Here is a 17,690-nt window from a genome sequence, read left to right as displayed (position 1 = left end):
GGGTAAATATCTAGGAGGGCAATTGCTGGAATGTATGGTAAACCTGTATTTAGTCTTGTAAGAAACTGCTAAACTGTTCTCCAAGAGGCTATACCATTTTGCATTTCCCACTAGCCATGAATAAACTGTTGGGTTTATTTATGGGTTGTTATGTTAATTTATGGGTTGTTATGTTGAGTTTTAGGAATTCTTTGTATATTTTGTACACAAGTCCTTCAGGAGATATGTCTACTGAAAGTATTTTCTCCTAGTCTGTGGCCTGCTGTCTTGTCATTACCTTTTGAAGAGAAGAAGTTTTGTAATTAAAAAAATTTTAAGTCCATCTTATTTCTTTCATGCTTTTGAAGCTGTATAAAAATTCACTGCTAAACACTAGGTCACCTAGATTTTCTATATTATCTTCTATAAATTTTATAGTTTTTGTTTCACGTTTAGGTTTCTGATCCATTTTGGGTTAATTGTGGTGAATGATGTAAGGTCTGTTAAATATATACACTGCTGCTGCTGCTACTGCTAAGTCACTTCAGTCGTGTCCGACTCTGTGTGACCCCATAGACGGCAGCCCACCAGGCTCCCCCGTCCCTGGGATTCTCCAGGCAAGAACACTGGAGTGGGTTGCCATTTCCTTCTCCAATGTGTGACAGTGAAAAGTGAAAGTGAAGTCGCTCAGTCATGTCTGACTTGTAGCGACCCCATGGACTGCAGCCTACCAGGCTCCTCTGTCCATGGGATTTTCTAGGCAAGAGTACTGGAGTGGCTTGCCATTGCCTTCTCCGAAATATATACACATTCGCATGTAAATGTTCAGTTATTTTAGCACCCTTGCATCCTCGGTTGAAAAGACTATCCTTTCTCTGTTAAATTGACTTTGCTCCTTTATGAAAGATCAGTTCACTGTTATTTGAGTCTATTCTGTTTAACTGATATATTTATCTCTTCTTTCACCAATACCACACCATCCTATGGTAAGTCTTGAAATCAAGAAGTGTCAGTCTTCCGACTTTGTTCCTTCTTTTTCAGTACTGTGTTGACTATTCTGGGTGTTGTGCCATTCCACAAGAATCTTTAGAATCAGTCTGTCAAGATACAGAAAATAACTTGATGGGATTCTGACTGGGACTGCATAGAAAATATAGATTAAGTTGGGGAAAAATTGACATTTTAACAATATTGAGTCTCTTTATCGTCTAGTCAAGGCTATGGTTTTTCCCGTGGTCATGTATGGATGTGAGAGTTGGACTGTGACGAAAACTGATCGCTGAAGAACTAATGCTTTTGAACTGTGGTGCTGTCTCCAGACTCTTCTCAGACTCTTGAGAATCCCTTGGACTGCAAGGAGATCCAACCAGTCCATTCTAAAGGAGATCAGTCCTGGGTGTTCATTGGAAGGACTGATGCTAAAGCTGAAACTCTAATACTTTGGCCACCTCATGCGACGAGTTGACTCACTGGAAAAGACTCTGATGCTGGGAGGGACTCGGGGCGGGAGGAGAAGGGGACGACAGAGAATGAGATGGCTGGATGGCATCACCGACTCGATGGACATGAGTTTGACTGAACTCCAGGAGTTGGTGATGGACAGCGAGGCCTGGCGTGCTGTGACTCATGGGGTTGCAAAGCGTCGGACACGACTGAGCGACTGAACTGCACTGAACTGAACTGATCCGTGAACATGGACTATCCAGACATATTTTGACTTTATTTCATCAGAGTTTTACAGTTTTCCTTATTAAGACCTTGCATGTATTTTGCTAAATTTATACCTTATTCAACTTTTATTTCGGTACTAAGGTAAGTGGTGATGTGTTTTTTATTTCAAATTCTATTTTTTACTGCTAGTATATAGGAAAGCAATTAACTTGATCTATGAATTTTTACCACTGTTTTTAGAGTCAAGTAGAAAAAAGTTGTCTATATGTTGCTGCTGCTGCTGCTAAGTCACTTCAGTCGTGTCCGACTCTGTGTGACCCCATAGACGGCAGCCCATCAGGCTCCCCCGTCCCTGGGATTCTCCAGGCAAGAACACTGGAGTGGGTTGCCATTTCCTTCTCCAATGTGTGAAAGTGAAAAGGGAAAGTGAAGTCGCTCAGTCATGTCTGACTCGTAGCGACCGCATGGACTACAGCCTACCAGGCTCCTCCGTCCATGGGATTTTCTAGGCAAGAGTACTGGAGTGGCTTGCCGTTGCCTTCTCCGGTCTATATGTTGGTGAATGCAAAATAAAAATACTGAAAATCTGATCCCTAAGTCTGTGAAAAATAACATATTTGGCTCTCTACCCATACCAGAATCAGACATCTTAGAGAGTTCCCGTAATGATAAAGAAATTTTATTTAATAACTTTTCCATCTGTGATACATTTTTAAAACTCAAGCAGCAAACTTGAAATAAGATTCCTGAACAAAATACTCAAGCTATATGAACTAAAGTCATATTAAGGGCACCCTGTGCATTAGAAAATGTTGATGAGAAGAACATGCATGTAGTCTCATGATGCAATAGAGCAGCAGGTTAAAAAAACACTTCTATTAAACTGTGCTACAGTTCTGAAAAACTGCATCATGGTCCTAAATTCTTTAAGCTTCTAATCCATTCATAGATGAACTTCCATGAGTGGATTAGATATCTGACAAGTCCAGGTACAATTGGTCTTTTTTATTACTTTTACTTAGGCTTTATAATATACAGTATTAATAATAGATATATTATTCCAGGGAACTAAAATTACAAAATCATAAAGGGTTTTGGACTCTTAGCTGTCCAGCCAGAGTAAGTGAATGGAAGTAGCTTTCAGTTGTTAGTGGTTTTCTACTTCCAACTGTATAAGGCAGTTTGGCCATCTGGTAAACTCTCAAGATTTGGTACTAAATTATTTTTTCTATTTAAAGATCCACCCTCAAAGGCTAAAAAGTCAACTGCACAGCAATTCTAAAACAAGCTTACCGAATACTCTCTAAACAGGTTCTCCTTTAAAAAAAAAAAAAAAACAGCTCTGATATATGATGTATCATCATCCTATTTGAAGTATACAATTCAGTGGCTTTTAGTATATTCACAGAAGTGTGCCACCATCACCACAATCAAACACTGTCCTCACACCTCCAGTGACTTCCCTGGTGGTTTGGTGGCTAAGAATCCACACTTCCAATGCAAGGGGCCCCCCGTTCAACCCCTGGTCACAGAACTAGATCCCACACACTGCAACTAAAGATCCTGTGTGCCACAATTAAGACCTGGTGCAGACAAATAAGTATGTATTTTTTAAAATGTTACCTCCTTACACCTCCAGAAACCTCCATTCCCTTCAGCCATCATTGCTTCATGATCCCCATTTCCTGGGGCCCTAGGTAATCATTAGTCTACTTTCTGCATCTATAGATTTGTATATTCTGGACATTTTATATAAATGGAACCATACAATAGATGGTCCTTTGTGACTGGCTTTTCATTGAGCATAATGTTTTCAAGTTTCAACCATATTGTACAGCATGTATTAGTAGTTCATTTCTTTTTTCCATCTAATAATACTCAATTGTATGGACTAACGACATCTTACTTACCTATTTGTTAGTGGATGGACATTAGGGTTGTTTCCATTTGGGGTCTGTTACAAAAAATACTACTATGAACACTGATGTAAAAATGTTTCTGTGGACACATATTTTTGTTTCTACTGGGCACACACATAGGAGTGGAACCGCCACACTAAAGAAAAGTGGCAGGAGAAAAAGCAGGTGATATAGGGCCCTGGAAGCCAAATGAGAAAAGTGTTTCCAGGAGAGGGGAGTCAAGTCAAAGTAGAAATGAATGGTTAAAAAAAGATCATGGAAGAGGCGACTGTGTGTTAGCACTAGTGACCCTGAGAGTGGCATTTGGTGGAGAAAATGAAGAATAACTGGAGGCAGTGATTATGGCCAATTTTTTTTTAAAGGAGTTTGTTTAAAGAAAAATGGGGCAAAAATTGGAAGGAGATGTGAGGTTGAGGTGGGAGAAACACCGGTATGTTAGTGTTCCGACGGGAATGATCCCATAAGAGAGGGAATGAGATGATGCAGGCCAGAGTGGGGGACTGCTGGGCCACCTGCTGGAGGGACGTGAGAATGGGACCTGCTCACAAGTGGGGAGATGTCCTTTGTGGGGTACAGACATGGTTCTCCTGTAGTTACCGGAGAGGTGGGTAAACATGGGCACAGGTGCAAGGAGCACAGGGGATGGGAGTTTTCATCTGATACTTCTGTTTTCTCAGCAAGGTGAGAAGCGAGGTCATCAGCCAAGGGTGAGGGAGGGGAAGGAGGTAACGGAGGACTGAGAGAGGAGAAGGCATGGAATTGTCACCTCAGTGAGCAGGAAAGATAACAGGCCAAGAAAAAACACACGACCTGCCAGGCAGCGTTGAGGGCCACTGAGGTCAGAGACTGGGGATTTAAACTGAGGCCAGTCACACAAACGTATGGCAGGAAAGCGGTCAAGGGTATGACTGGAGGTGAGGGGCTGAGGTCAGGGGAGAGGTTAAAGAAGTTGGCTGCTATGGCAGTGAAGGAGGGATAGGACATTTATTAGAAAGAGCAGTCAACAGCCAGACCCTTGAGGGCTCAAGGAGTTGGAGGGAGTAACCTGGGGAGGCAGGACACACACTGGCAACCGGACAGTTGGCGGGACGTCAGGGCCATCTCCCTGGGCATGCTCCCTCCACTGATCCCTCTGAGGACCAGCTGAGTTAGCTCACTGCTCGGACTGGCTGGTTAGTGCTTTCCCCCTTTTACCATCTGAGGGCACCTCCTAGAACTGCATGGGCACAGCCTGCTTGATCTTCTCAGAGTCTCCAATTAAGCTGAGTGTGCAAAATTTCCAACCATAGCAACATGATTCACCACGTGCTGGTTCCGAATGCTTTTTTTCACTTTTGGTACCAGACTCTGTCTCTAGGTCTTAGGGCACAAAGATGAAAAAAACATATATAAACCAAGCTATAAAATCCTGTAGAGCAGTATGCTCCAGTACTGTCATTGCAGAGCAAGGGCCAGGTGCAACAGGAACAAAGAATTGTGTTCACTCTAATTTCTGTTGCATGGAGATGAAGAAAAGCAAAGATAATTTTTAACATTAAAAAAAAAAAGCTTAAATACCTGCTACATGATGAAATACTGAATTTCTTTAAATAGAACTCAATGTCCTACTTTGCCCACTCTTCAGATAACTAACTCAGCTTGGTAACCTCCCTGGGAACTGAGCACCCACCAAGGAGTGACAGTCACCAACACCTGCAGAGCCATTAGGAGGAAAGGGAAAGGCCGCTGCGGAAACAGAACCTTCAGATTCCTAACAGGAATCTCAACTGCACATCTGAAGGTTGTCTTTTATACAAAATGTGTATATTTTAAAGCTCCAAAAGTTTGATATTACACTGGTGGCGCTAATTTTTACCTTTGTGATGCTAAACATCTGCTAAACCTGGGCACTGTCTCCACCTGTGCTTCAGTGTAAGCTCGTTACACATCCGCAAGGGAGCACACAGCAGGCTGCGCAGGCTCACGAAGCAATGGCTTTAGAAGCAAGGAGCTGAGGCAGGTGTCCATCACTAGGAGCATGGATATGTAAGTTCTGGTACATTCAAACATGGAAATACATGCAGAAGACAATGAACTAGATTTATATGGGCTTTCCAGGTGGCACAGTGGTGAAGAATCTGCCTGCCAATGCAGGAGACCTAACAGACATGGGTTCGATCCCTGGGTTGGGAAGATCCCCTGAAAAAGGAAACGGCAACCCACTCCTCTATTCTTCCCTGGAAAATCCGATGGACAGAGGAGCCTGGTGGGCTACAGTCCATGGGGTCTCAGAGAGTCGGACAAAACTGAGCACACAGATTTACATATGGCCACATAGATGGGTATCATAAACATAACACTGAGCAAAAAAGAATCAGGTAGATATTCGGAGCCCAAATTCAGGCACGTAAATTAAAAAACAAAAACAGGCAACACAATTAACAAAAATGAGTAATAAAAATGAGAAATATACCAGCATGGGTGCCTATGCTAGGGAAGGGCCACAAAAGTGGAAATATAAATAAAATACAAACAAAGATGCCTGTGCCGTGAATCAAAGAGTAGGATCAACTTGATTTTGTGTGTCTGAGGTGGTGGTGGTCATAGGGAAGGGGAACAGCAGTTAATAAGTATGGATTTTGTGTACTTGCAGATTTCCAGTATGTCTAGTCCTTGTAAATCACACTCCAGAGACATCTACAATGTGCCGTGACCTGCATCCAACAGTCTATCACAATTCTATCACCATGCCATGTTTTGCTACAATCATCATCTTGATGTAAGGATGGTATTTAATAGGAACTAGAAAGCTAAATTAGCTCACGCTCAATCTAATGCAGAGTAAAGCTTTGAGATAAATTCAGAAAGAACGGTAGATGAAAAGACTCCTATAGAATTGAACTTGACACCGTGATGAGTAACTTAGCACTTGAAATACCACACAGCAGACCCTGTTAACCACATGTATCCAAGCTCATCCTGACAGCTAGAGCTGACTGAAAAAATGTGTGTGTGTTTCACTTTAGAATAAATACATGCTTCCTACAGGCTTCTGGTTTCTAACACACTTTCTGTTCTCTATCTCTAAACCAAAAATTATACCCTAAAATAAAACCAGCTACAAGGAGACCAGCACAGGTGGAAATCAAATGAACTCGTGTGTCGTGAGAAAGTGCCATTCACGAGGCTCTGGCTCCGGGGAGATGATACAATGCAAAGCCTGGGGCCGGAACAGCTCCCGGTCTGATCAACCAAGACTCATGGCCCCCATTCCTACTCCAGGGGGAGGTTTTGTGTGATCCTGGAACAATTGCTCAGGTTTCTTTGCCTCCCTTTCCCTGAGTGACACTGAGCTCCTGGCAACAAAGACAGCCGATGAATGAGCGCTGGAAGAAGGGTCAGGAGCTCTTGTTTCGTTCCCAGCTTTTTACCTATAAAAGGGGCGATTACAACCAATCCCCACTGGGCTACATATGACCTCTGTTACTTGGAAAATACAAATATGAAAACCCTGGAGACCTGTTATAAATGCTGATCCTGGAGTCCTTGTCAAGAGACTGCTTACAATGGAGACTATTGTTCAACAAGATCCATACAACGGGCAAATCTCCTTAAAGGGCTAAGACAGACACACTTTAGAAAAAACTGTTCTAAGGAGAAGTTGAACAAAGATTCCACTAAACCTGTTTTCCTGTTCTGAGGATGCTCTTAGCACAAGGCAAGGCAGCCCTGAAAAGGTTTTGAATTTAAGCTGAAATAATTTGATTTGCTCCACAAAATTCCTTCACATCCTCCTTTTGCTTACTGTAACAATAAAACATCCTGAAAATATTTCTACATAGAAAATATTTCTATTTGAATTCTCTCATGAAAATTATGAACCCCATTAACAACAAATGAAGAAGTTGACAGGAAACACAAAGTATTAAATCTCCCATCGGTCTTAAACCAATTTCTTGCATTCTATGAGCTTCTAAGTCCCTGCAAGGCTGAGACAAAGTCCCTGAGCATCTGAGTTGCACGGAATATGGCAGGACCTAAGTACACACGAGTACAGTGGCAGCACCGTTCAGTGCAAGGCAGGCGAACTCCACCTGAAGGCCATATGGTGGCTCCAAGAGCGAGGGTGGGCTGACCCTGTCACTGTTCACCTACTGTGGCTCTCCTCTTTTTCTTTCCCTGACCCATTCCTGCCATGGTGTCACTTCATCTTTGTTCTATTCTCCTGGAAGCCACCCCTTCAGGAGGCAGTGTGGGTATGCACTTGGATCCCAGTTCCATCCTGCATGCTCCCCGGTAAGGGGAGGGTAACACACCTAAGCACCACCCGTTCGGTGGGTAACAGATAAGGTGGAGTTACTAGGGAGAGGCCAAGTTTACACAGACAGAGTCGTCCATGAGGAGGGTGAGGCTTGCTGGTGACTGAATGTGGTTCCAGAGGGCCCATGGGAATACCCATGTGGGGGCCGCTGCCGAAGAATGACCTGTGGGAGAAGCTCGGAGCAGCGAGTGGTGAGTGAGGGCAAAGAGACGACTGGGCTGAGAAGGCTGTCAGAACCGCTAGGTCCCACCTGGGACACTCCTGAGGACGATGCTTCTCAGCTGGCCCCAGAGGCTGGCGAGTGCTTCTTGTCAGTGCCTGTCAGGAGCTTCTACTCAGCCTTCCAATCTCTGTGAGTGAAAAGCTGCCTTCTTTGCCTTGGAAAAGCTCTGCCTGGATGGTGGGCACTGAAGGGGCAAGGGGCGCTCAATCGAGACAGGAGGGAGGGGCTCCAGGCCAGTGGACTGGTTCCAATTTGGCCACCACCATGGTGTGCTCCGTGAGCAGGCTCCATGTGGGTGAGGGGGGCACCTACTCCATACCTCAAAACTAGCAGGAATTCTAAATATAAATAACTGTAACTTAATGTTTTTACTTATTACATCTCTGTAGCTGAGGGATGAAAGTATATTGTCCAGCCCCATTTGTCCATCACCTTGGAGAAAAGATGAAAACCACTGGGAATCTTCACATCCATAGCTGCTTGGCAGGTAAAGAGCAAGAAAGTTATATGGTCTCTCTGTGAAAATCTGGAGCATGTGGGTGCTGCCCTCCCCTGCCACTAGCAATGCCCACCCTTCTGCAGAATGACTCTCCCAACATTCCCAGAGCACGACATGAAGCCGGGACCCCCATCACAGCACTGTCATGACACACACACAGAGAATCTGGAGCCAGCCAGTGAGGGTGTGTGCAAACAACTAGCCACAACTGAAAAATAACCCAGAAATATTTACACGGGGCCTACTGATGCTAATTTGTTCTAAGGGCTTTACATGTAGTAATTCATTTAGTGCTGACAGCCATCCTATGAAGCAGGTACTCTTATTATCTGTTTTTAAAAACCAAGGCACAGAGAAGTTAAACAACTTGCCCAGGTTCACAGAGCCAAGGAAACGGCAGCAAGTGATTAGAAATCGGGCACACCACAGACTACAGTGTAGAGCATTTAAAGAGAGAATGAAGTACACGGATTTAAGACGGGAGGCTGAAGATTCCTATTTCTCTCTGATGTCAAAAGACTATCAAAAGAACAGCAAAGAAATTAAAAAGGCACAACTCATAATAATGAAGGAAATGGGAAGGAGACAGTAAGAACATAGGATATTTCTACAAATCCAAAAATAGATGAAAGACTATAAGGCGAGGAAACTGGGCCCAGAGCCCCTATGGAGGGAGCTTCAGCTATAAAGGAAGCTGACCAGTTAGAAATTCGGAAAGTCTCCAGACCTGCATACTCCGTCATGATGGTGGGAATGGTGACATGGGGGCTCCTCCCCTCCCCACAGCCCTGCAAATGTTTCACAGTTAAGTAACAACCCTTATACTTTGGCCACCTCATGCAAAGAGTTGACTCACTGGAAAAGACTCTGATGCTGGGAAAGATTGGGGCTGGGAGAAGAAGGGGACGACAGAGAGTGAGATGGCTGGATGGCATCACCGACTCGATGGACATGAGTTTGAGTGAACTCCGGGAGTTGGTGATGGACAGGGAGGCCTGGCGTGCTGTGATTCATGGGGTCGCAAAGAGTCGGACACGACTGAGCGACTGAACTGAACTGAACAACCCTTATGCACCTGTAAATGTGTAAGACACAGGCCACACACACACACACACGACATATTTACTAAACACAGGAAGGGAACTTTCTTGGGGTGAGGAGACTAAGGAGCTGAGCAACATGGTCTGTATTCTGGTTGTGGGCACATTCTGCCCGTCAGAGTCATCTATCATTGAGCTAAGCCTCTGCTAGCAGGAAAACGTCACTTTTATGACGATATCCTGAGCCAGCCATGCTAGAAACAGACAGCCAAGGATCATCAGACACTTGAGAAAAGCCATCCTAAAAACAGAGAAACAGACAGACACACTGCCATGCACACCATACCCCAGGGTGAAAGAAAGAAAATGAACCTCAGAGGAAACATAATTCAGGTAACTCAGATAATTCAAGGAACAGAAGATATGCTTCGTGTTTTTTTAAAAAATGATAGCCTCAGAGAGAACTAAGAAAATTTTGCATTCATACACAGTGTAGACTCCCATGAGAAAGGAAAAGCGAGAAAACCAGAAAGAATTCATAGAAATGCTTTGACAAATGCTTGTCAAAATGAAAACTTCAACAGGAGAGTAAGGGAATATAGTCTAAGAAATTTACAAAATAGCATTAAGAGAGGTGAGGAAAAAACAAGGTTCCCAGTGACCCAGCCATCAAGAATCCGCCTGTAATACAGGAGACACAAGAGACGGGGGTTTGATCCCTGGGTCAGTAAGATCGCCGGAGGCGGGCAAGGTAACTCACTCCAGTATTCTCACCTGGAGAATCCCATGGACAGAGGCGCCTGGAGGGCTACAGTCCATAAGGTTGCAGAGTCGAACACAACTGAAGCAACTGAGCACACACAGCACAGAAAAAGAACAAATTAAACCAAATTAAACAGAATGAAGAAAACACTAACAGAAAATAAACAAGTAAAATAGGAAACAAAAATACAGAAAAATCAGTAAAACCAAAAGTTAGTTCTTTGAAAGATCTATGAAACTGATAAACCTCTACCTAAACAGATTAAGAATAAAAAGGAAGACACAAATACCAGTATCAGGAAGAAACAAAACCTGAACAGCTTTCTGTATCTATTGAAGACACAATGCATAAGTTAAGAATTTCTCAGGCACAGATCGTTTTACTGAGAAATTATGTCAGACATACAAGGGATAAATAATACCAACCCTATATGACCTCTTGGGCTTCCCAGGTAGCTCTGTAGCAAAGAATCCACTTGTCAGTACAGAAGACACAGGTTCAATCCCTGGGTTGGGAAGATCCCCTGGGGGAGGAAATGGCAACCCACTCTAGTATTCTTGCCTGGAAAATCCCACAGATGGGGAAGCCTTTTGGGCCACAGAGTGGTAAAAAAGAGTCAGACACAACTTAGCAACTGAACACGCATAGATATGACCTATCTCAGAAAAAAAAGGGGACAGGCTTCCCTGGGGGTTCAGAGGTTAAGAATTTACCTTGCAGTGCAGGAGATACCACTTCAGCCCCTGGTCCAGGAAGATTCCATACGCTGCAGGGCGACTGAGCTTGTGTGCCACAATTACCGAGCCCATGTGCCACAAGTACTGAAGCCCAGACACCTAAAGCCTGTGTTCCACAACAAGAGAAGCCACCAAAAGGAGAAGCCTGAGCACTGGAACTAGAGAGTAGCCCCAGCTCGCTGCAACTAGAGGAAAACCTCTGCAGCAGGGAAGACCCAACATACCCAAAGATAAGAAATTAAAGAAAACCTCTTAAAAAAGACTCAGCAATTTCACGCCGAGGAATTCACCCAAGAGAAACGAAGACATACATACGTGAAAAAGCATGTACAAGAGTGTTCACTGCAGCTTCATTCATAATAGTAAAAATATGGAAATGACCAAAATGTTCATCAACTAGGGAATGGTTAAGAAAATTATGGTATATTCATACCATGGAATATTATTAAGCAATATAAAGAAAGACACTGTACACAGTGACGTGGATGAATCTCAAAAACATTATGTTGAATTTAAAAAGTCAGACACAAAGAATACTCACTGTGTTATTCCATTTATATGAATACAAAAGACAATTCAATTTATAGTGATAGAAAGCATTTCAATGATAGTCTCTGAGTGGGAGTAGGAGGGACTAGGGCTTCCCTGGTAGCTCAGCTGGTAAAGAATCTGCCTGCAATGCAGGAGATCCTGGTTTGATTCCTGGGTTGGGAAGATCCCCTGGAGAAGGGAGAGGCGACTCACTCCAGTATTCACGAGCTTCCCTGGTGGCTCAGACAGTAAAGAGTCCGCCTGCAATGTGGGAGACCTGGGTTCGATCCCTGGGTTGGGAAGATCCCCTGGAGGAGGGCATGGCAACCCACCCAGTATCCTTGCCTGGAGAATCCCATGGGCAGAGGAGCCTGGAGGGCTATAGTCCACAGGGTCACAAAAAGTAGGACATGACTGAGCAGCTAAGCATAGCACAGGAGGGACTAATTGCAGAGGGAAAGGAGGGAACTTTCTGGAGTTATGGAAATAGTCTCAGTAGCTTTGTGGTGGTTCTTACATGGGTGCATACAAATATGAATTGTGAACATTTAAAATGGGTGCATTTGTGGTATGCAAATCATACCTCAATAAAACTGATTTAAAACCACGCACAAAATGATGGAGAGAATCCTTGACTCATCCAATTTTATCTGCAATATTGTGTCAGAATGAGATTTGCACAAACCAAACTGTAAAGATACAGAGGAATTCAGAGTTTTCCGTCAATATACAACTATGGAACTATGTGGGAAAACACTGACACTTCATTTAGCTTTCATCATAGTGATGGACTTCTCAGGATTAAGCATAGGTCTTTGAGTTGCCTGAGGAAGCGTAATGCAAGTATTCTGGGTCATATTTAAAGTTTTAATTATAAATCCTTTCACTCCACAAGTTGTTTCAGTTCAGTTCAGTCGCTCAGTCGTGTCCGACTCTGCGACCCCATGGAATCAGAGCACACCAGGTCTCCCTGTCCATCACCAACTCCTGCAGTTCACTCAAACTCATGTCCATCGAGTCGGTGACACCATCCAGCCATCTCATTCTCTCTCACAAGCTGTTTACTTCAAGCAAAATTACTTTCCTGCCTTAGCTATGATGTCATAACTTTTAGCAGTGCCTTCTCATAAACATTATGCAAATATCGCTGTTTAAAAGATTAGCTGTGGGCACTATGCTGGATGGGTGGGTAATTCTAAAGGAGTCCACACTGGTCTATTCCACTTGTTAGTTTCAAAGTTCCCACAAATATTTCAGTCACCACTGTATCCCTAGGGTGCAGCACAGCACAGGCACACGGGCCCCAGGGAAATGCTCAAAGGATGAATGAAGGAATTCTCTCTAACCTAGAGATATTCTTGCAACAGGAAATGCCCTGGAGGAATGGCAGGTTCTTGTGCAGGAGCTAAACAGAATGACCGAGCCCAGGTGATGGCAGAGACCAGAGGAAGATCGGCCCCACAGTGCCCAGCATGTCTGTACACGGTTCAACATGGAACCAGAACTATAGAAAAGCACGACCTTATGGGTTTTCCAGCCCTAGCACAAACTGTGACTGTTCATCAAGCTTTCCAAAGCTCCAAGAGCACCTGTGTGCAATCTCCGGCAGTCAGCCTGTGGTGGTTGGTATGGAAATCTCTAAAATCTCTAGGTAGGTTTTCAATTCTCTATCAGATGGCTTTTCATGTTTTCATCCTCCTGACAATTCTTTCAGGTTGATACTGACTTCATCTATTGATTCATCAAGTCAATCCGACTTGATGGCCAGAGAGGGATCTGTTACTAAACTCTTTTATAATATTCTAGGTCCATGTTAAGATCATCGTTTCATTACTTGTACTGTTAGAGGAGTGAAAACTTGAAATGTTTCTGGAAGTGCCAAGAACCATAACTTCTATATTTAGAAATGAAACCACTCAAAGTAAGAGATGCATGATGGTCATAGTCAGAGGCCTCTTCTCCAGGACCTCTTCAAGGAAACGCAAGGCTGCGGGTCTCCAACTATTCCTTAAATCATTTAATGACTAAAAGTACTTAAATGTTCTTGTAAGCAGTCACATATGTCTGTGTATATATTTAAGTCCTTAGACATATTTTTTACATCATCGAGCTTTCACTAGTTAGACTGCAAGTTCCATGAGGCAAGGGGCTTAATCTGCTTGTGTGATGGTGAGTGCCACCTGGAAATACTGTTGGACCCACCGTCGGTAATCAGTCAGTATAAGGCCTAGCAAATGTTGCTGTTGCCTAGTCGCTAAGTCATGTCCAATTCTTTATGATCCCATGGACTATAGTCCACCAGGCTCCTCTGCCCATGGGATTTCTTAGGAAAAAACACTAAGAAGTGGGCTGCCATTTCCTTCTCCAGAGGATCGTTCCAAACCAGGGATCGAACTTGCATCTCCTACACTGGCAGGTGGACTCTTTACCATGGAGCTACAGGGAAGCCCAACTGCAAATGTAGATACTGCAAAACTTAAAAGAACGATCAGCAATTACAACTGTATTTTTAAAATTACACTGTAGTTTGTAGCCACTTTATTTACAACTGCCCCAAATTGGAAGAAACCAAGAGTCCTTTGGTAGATGACTGGATAAACGGACTATGAGGATCAGCTATACAGTGCAGTATTATTCAGTGATGAGAAGAAATGAGCTGTCAGTTCATGAAATGACAGGAAGAGGGTGTCCCTAGCGGTCCAGTGACTGGGATTCTGCACTCCCAATGCAGGGCGCAAGGGTTTAAATCCTGGTCGGGGCACTAGGTTCCTCATTCCCCCAACTAAAAGATTCCTCATGCCCCAAGTAAAAAGAGCCTGCATGCCACAACTTGCACAGTCAAACAAATAAATACTTTAAAAAGAAAAGACAAGGAGGCACCTTAGATGCATATTACTAAGTGAAAGAATTCAATCTGATAAAGCTACGTATTATATGATTCAAATTCTGCGACATTCAGGAAAAGACAAAAGTATAGAGGCAGTATAAAGATCAGTGGTGGAGGGAGGAAGGGCATGATAAAGAACTGTAGTGCAGGAGATTTCTGAAGATGCTGGAACGATTTTCTATGATACTATAATGGTGGCATCATGCATTTGTCAAAACCCATAGACTGTACAAAACAGAGTGAACCCTAATGTAAACTGCAGACCTTAGTTAATAATACTGCATCAATATTAGTTCATCAACCGTAATGAACGTACTAAACTAACGAAAGATGTTAATAATAGTGGAAACTAGTTTGAGGAACCAGAGTTAACTCTGTACTTTCAATATAATTTTTCTTCAAACAAAAACTTATTTAAAAAGTAAAGTCTGTTAATTTAAAAATTACACTAGAAATCAAGATTTCGGAGTTTTTAATATTACATCTTTCAACAGATATATTCTGATTGCAAAATTATTTTCTTTTTTTTTTTTAGGCTCCTGGATGAGGTTTATTTTCCAACTGACAACTTATATTAGGTAAAACAGTCTCCAAACTAGACAAGAAACACTTATTTATGTGGTTGAAAGAGTGAATTAAATTACAGAATTTAAACATTTGAAAACAGTCTGGCGGGGAAAAAAACCTACGTAGTGATCAAGCTGTACTTTAAAAAATACTATTTTATTTATCCTCATGTATGAAAAAAGGGATAAACTACCATGTGTACACACATATCAATATTGGAAACAGAATTCAATAATGGATCCCACCTAAATTTCACAAAGAACAAACAAACAGTAAAAAAACACTGATTGGTTATAGAAAGCAGAGTGGAAGAAAAAACCATTAGCTATCATCTTCATTTCCATTAAAGAACAGCACCCTCTGAGGAGAAACAAATTCGTTTGTAGGACTCACCTACAGCGCACAGTAATATATACAAATGAAAGTTAGTGATTGTACTGGCTTCATTCACTTTTCCTAAGCCACTTTCTCTTCCTCACATTCAATGCAAAGAAAATAATATGAAGAAAAATATGGCCTCATTATTCACAATAACAAGAGTCTGCCTCATTCTGCAGGCCTGGCATATGGTATAAAAGGGAGCACTTCATGGCTCAAGGGGATCAAAGTATCATTTTGATTCTGAGCCACCAAATAGGATCTCATGCATATTTGGTGACTGGACTAACTCCACAGGAGCTGTGATAGACTGAACCATTTCTGTGGTATCCCCAGATCTCACTAAATAAGAAATAGCCCTACACAAAAAAAGATAACCATCAACCTGTCCATAAATTCTCTTAGGCTCTTTTTCTAGAGTAAAGTGGAAAAAGGGGTCCTTGAGTACATGGATACAAGTGTCACTGTGGCCTAAAGATTGCTGGATTGATATTGTGTCTGATATGATGAAGAAAATTCCAGATTAAGAAACTTCCACAACTTGTCTCAATTCTTCAAATAATGGAGCAAGTTCCTTTTCCAGGCTGACAATTAGTCCTGTATTAGCATTGCTGCTGGCTATGAAACTCACTACCAAAGGTAAACGATTGAATTGAACCACCTGGTAGGTGTTACAGTAACAGATGATACTTTTATTTTTTGAAAGTCCGAGTTTGCTCCCTTGGTCTGTTGCAAGGGCAAAAGTTGATAAGAAACCAGGTCTCAAAGCATGTTCTGGAGCATTATCATTGACCACTTTGATGACAGGCACTCCAACTCTATCTGACACAACAATAGCATGGAGCCCCTCAACACGCGGTAATTTTTTATACAGGAATCGTTTTAGATCATCCGCCATGATGAACCCCTTTCTCCCGCAGGATCAATCTCCACGCCTGGGTTTCTGGGCTGCCTGGTTCTCTGAACTGTCAATTCAGGGACAACTTCTGGGACAGGTTCCTCTAAAATCCGCACTCACATGATTTGTGATCTCTTCCGCAAAATTATTTTCCATTATTTTTAGAAGGATGTTATAATGATTTCCTCTCTTACATAACACTGCTGTAATGGCCCAGAAAAAATACTCAGAAAACACTCTTCCCCAGTTGGAAACATATTTAAACATTCAATTAAACATCAAATATTCAACCCCATTGAATATGGGAATGGGGAAACAGTGGAAACAGTGAGAGACTTTATTTTTCTGGGCTCCAAATTCACTGCAGATGGTGACTGCAGCCAAGAAATTAAGACGCTTGCTCCTTGGAAGAAAAGCTATGACCAACCTAGACAGTATATTAAAAGACATGACTTTGCCAACAGAGGTCCATCTAGTCAAAGCTATCGTTTTTCCAGTAGTCATGTATGGATGTGAGAGTTGGACTATAATGAAAGCTGAGCGCTGAAGAATTGAAGCTTTTGCGCTATGGTGTTGGAGAAGACTCTTGAGAGTCCCTTGGACTGCAAGGAGATCCAAGCAGTCAATCCTAAAGGAAATCAGTCCTGAATATTCATTGGAAGGACTGATGATGAAGCTGAAGCTCCAATATTTTGGCCACCTGATTCGAAGAACTGACTCATTGGAAAAGACCCTGATTCTGGGAAAGACTGAAAGCAGGAAGAGAAGGGGACAACAGAGGATGAGATGGTTGGACAGCATCACCAACTCAATGGACATGAGTTTGAGCAAGCTCTAGGAGTTGGTGAAGGACAGGGAAGCCTGGCATGCTACAGTCCACGGGGTCTCAAAGAGTCAGACATGACTGAGCGACTGAACTGAACTGATTCAATCTCAGGTTTAACTAACAGAAAAAGAGTATCCAATTTAAAAAGAAATATCAACGGGAAAAAATCAAACATAAATAAAAGTTATTTTTCTCCTTACTCACACATTCTGAGAAAACTAAGTTCCAAAATTTCAAATTCTATGCTGAGGAAATGTAATATTCCTTTTCTAGTCAAGATTTTCTACTTTGGTCTGAAACCTCCTAATGCCTGTCTCCTACAGAGGATGGGTATTCAGGGTATCTGGATGAACATCAAGGATGTCACAATTCTACACTGTAACCAGTCTGAATGATATACTCCATGGGTATCCCCACACTTTGATAAAATCCCCCAAAGTGAAGGCCTGTGATTAATTGATATGGCTCTAAT

At 42.6% G+C, this 17,690-nt stretch overlaps 1 protein-coding gene and 1 pseudogene across 3 annotated transcripts in view; both read right to left on the bottom strand.

Annotated features, from left to right (window-relative positions):
• Positions 1–17,690, bottom strand: part of ANO10 (anoctamin 10) — a 238,590-nt gene that overhangs the window by 99,498 nt on the left and 121,402 nt on the right. The window lies entirely within an intron of this gene.
• On the bottom strand, positions 10,749–17,418 carry LOC148774048 (ragulator complex protein LAMTOR3 pseudogene; annotated as a pseudogene).

The sequence above is a fragment of the Moschus berezovskii genome, chromosome 24 (assembly GCF_049115385.1).
Source record: "Moschus berezovskii isolate FMDL1 chromosome 24, NW_MosBer_1.0, whole genome shotgun sequence".
Classification (NCBI taxonomy): Eukaryota; Metazoa; Chordata; class Mammalia; order Artiodactyla; family Moschidae; genus Moschus; species Moschus berezovskii.
This window is presented reverse-complemented; position numbering and strand designations above follow the sequence as displayed.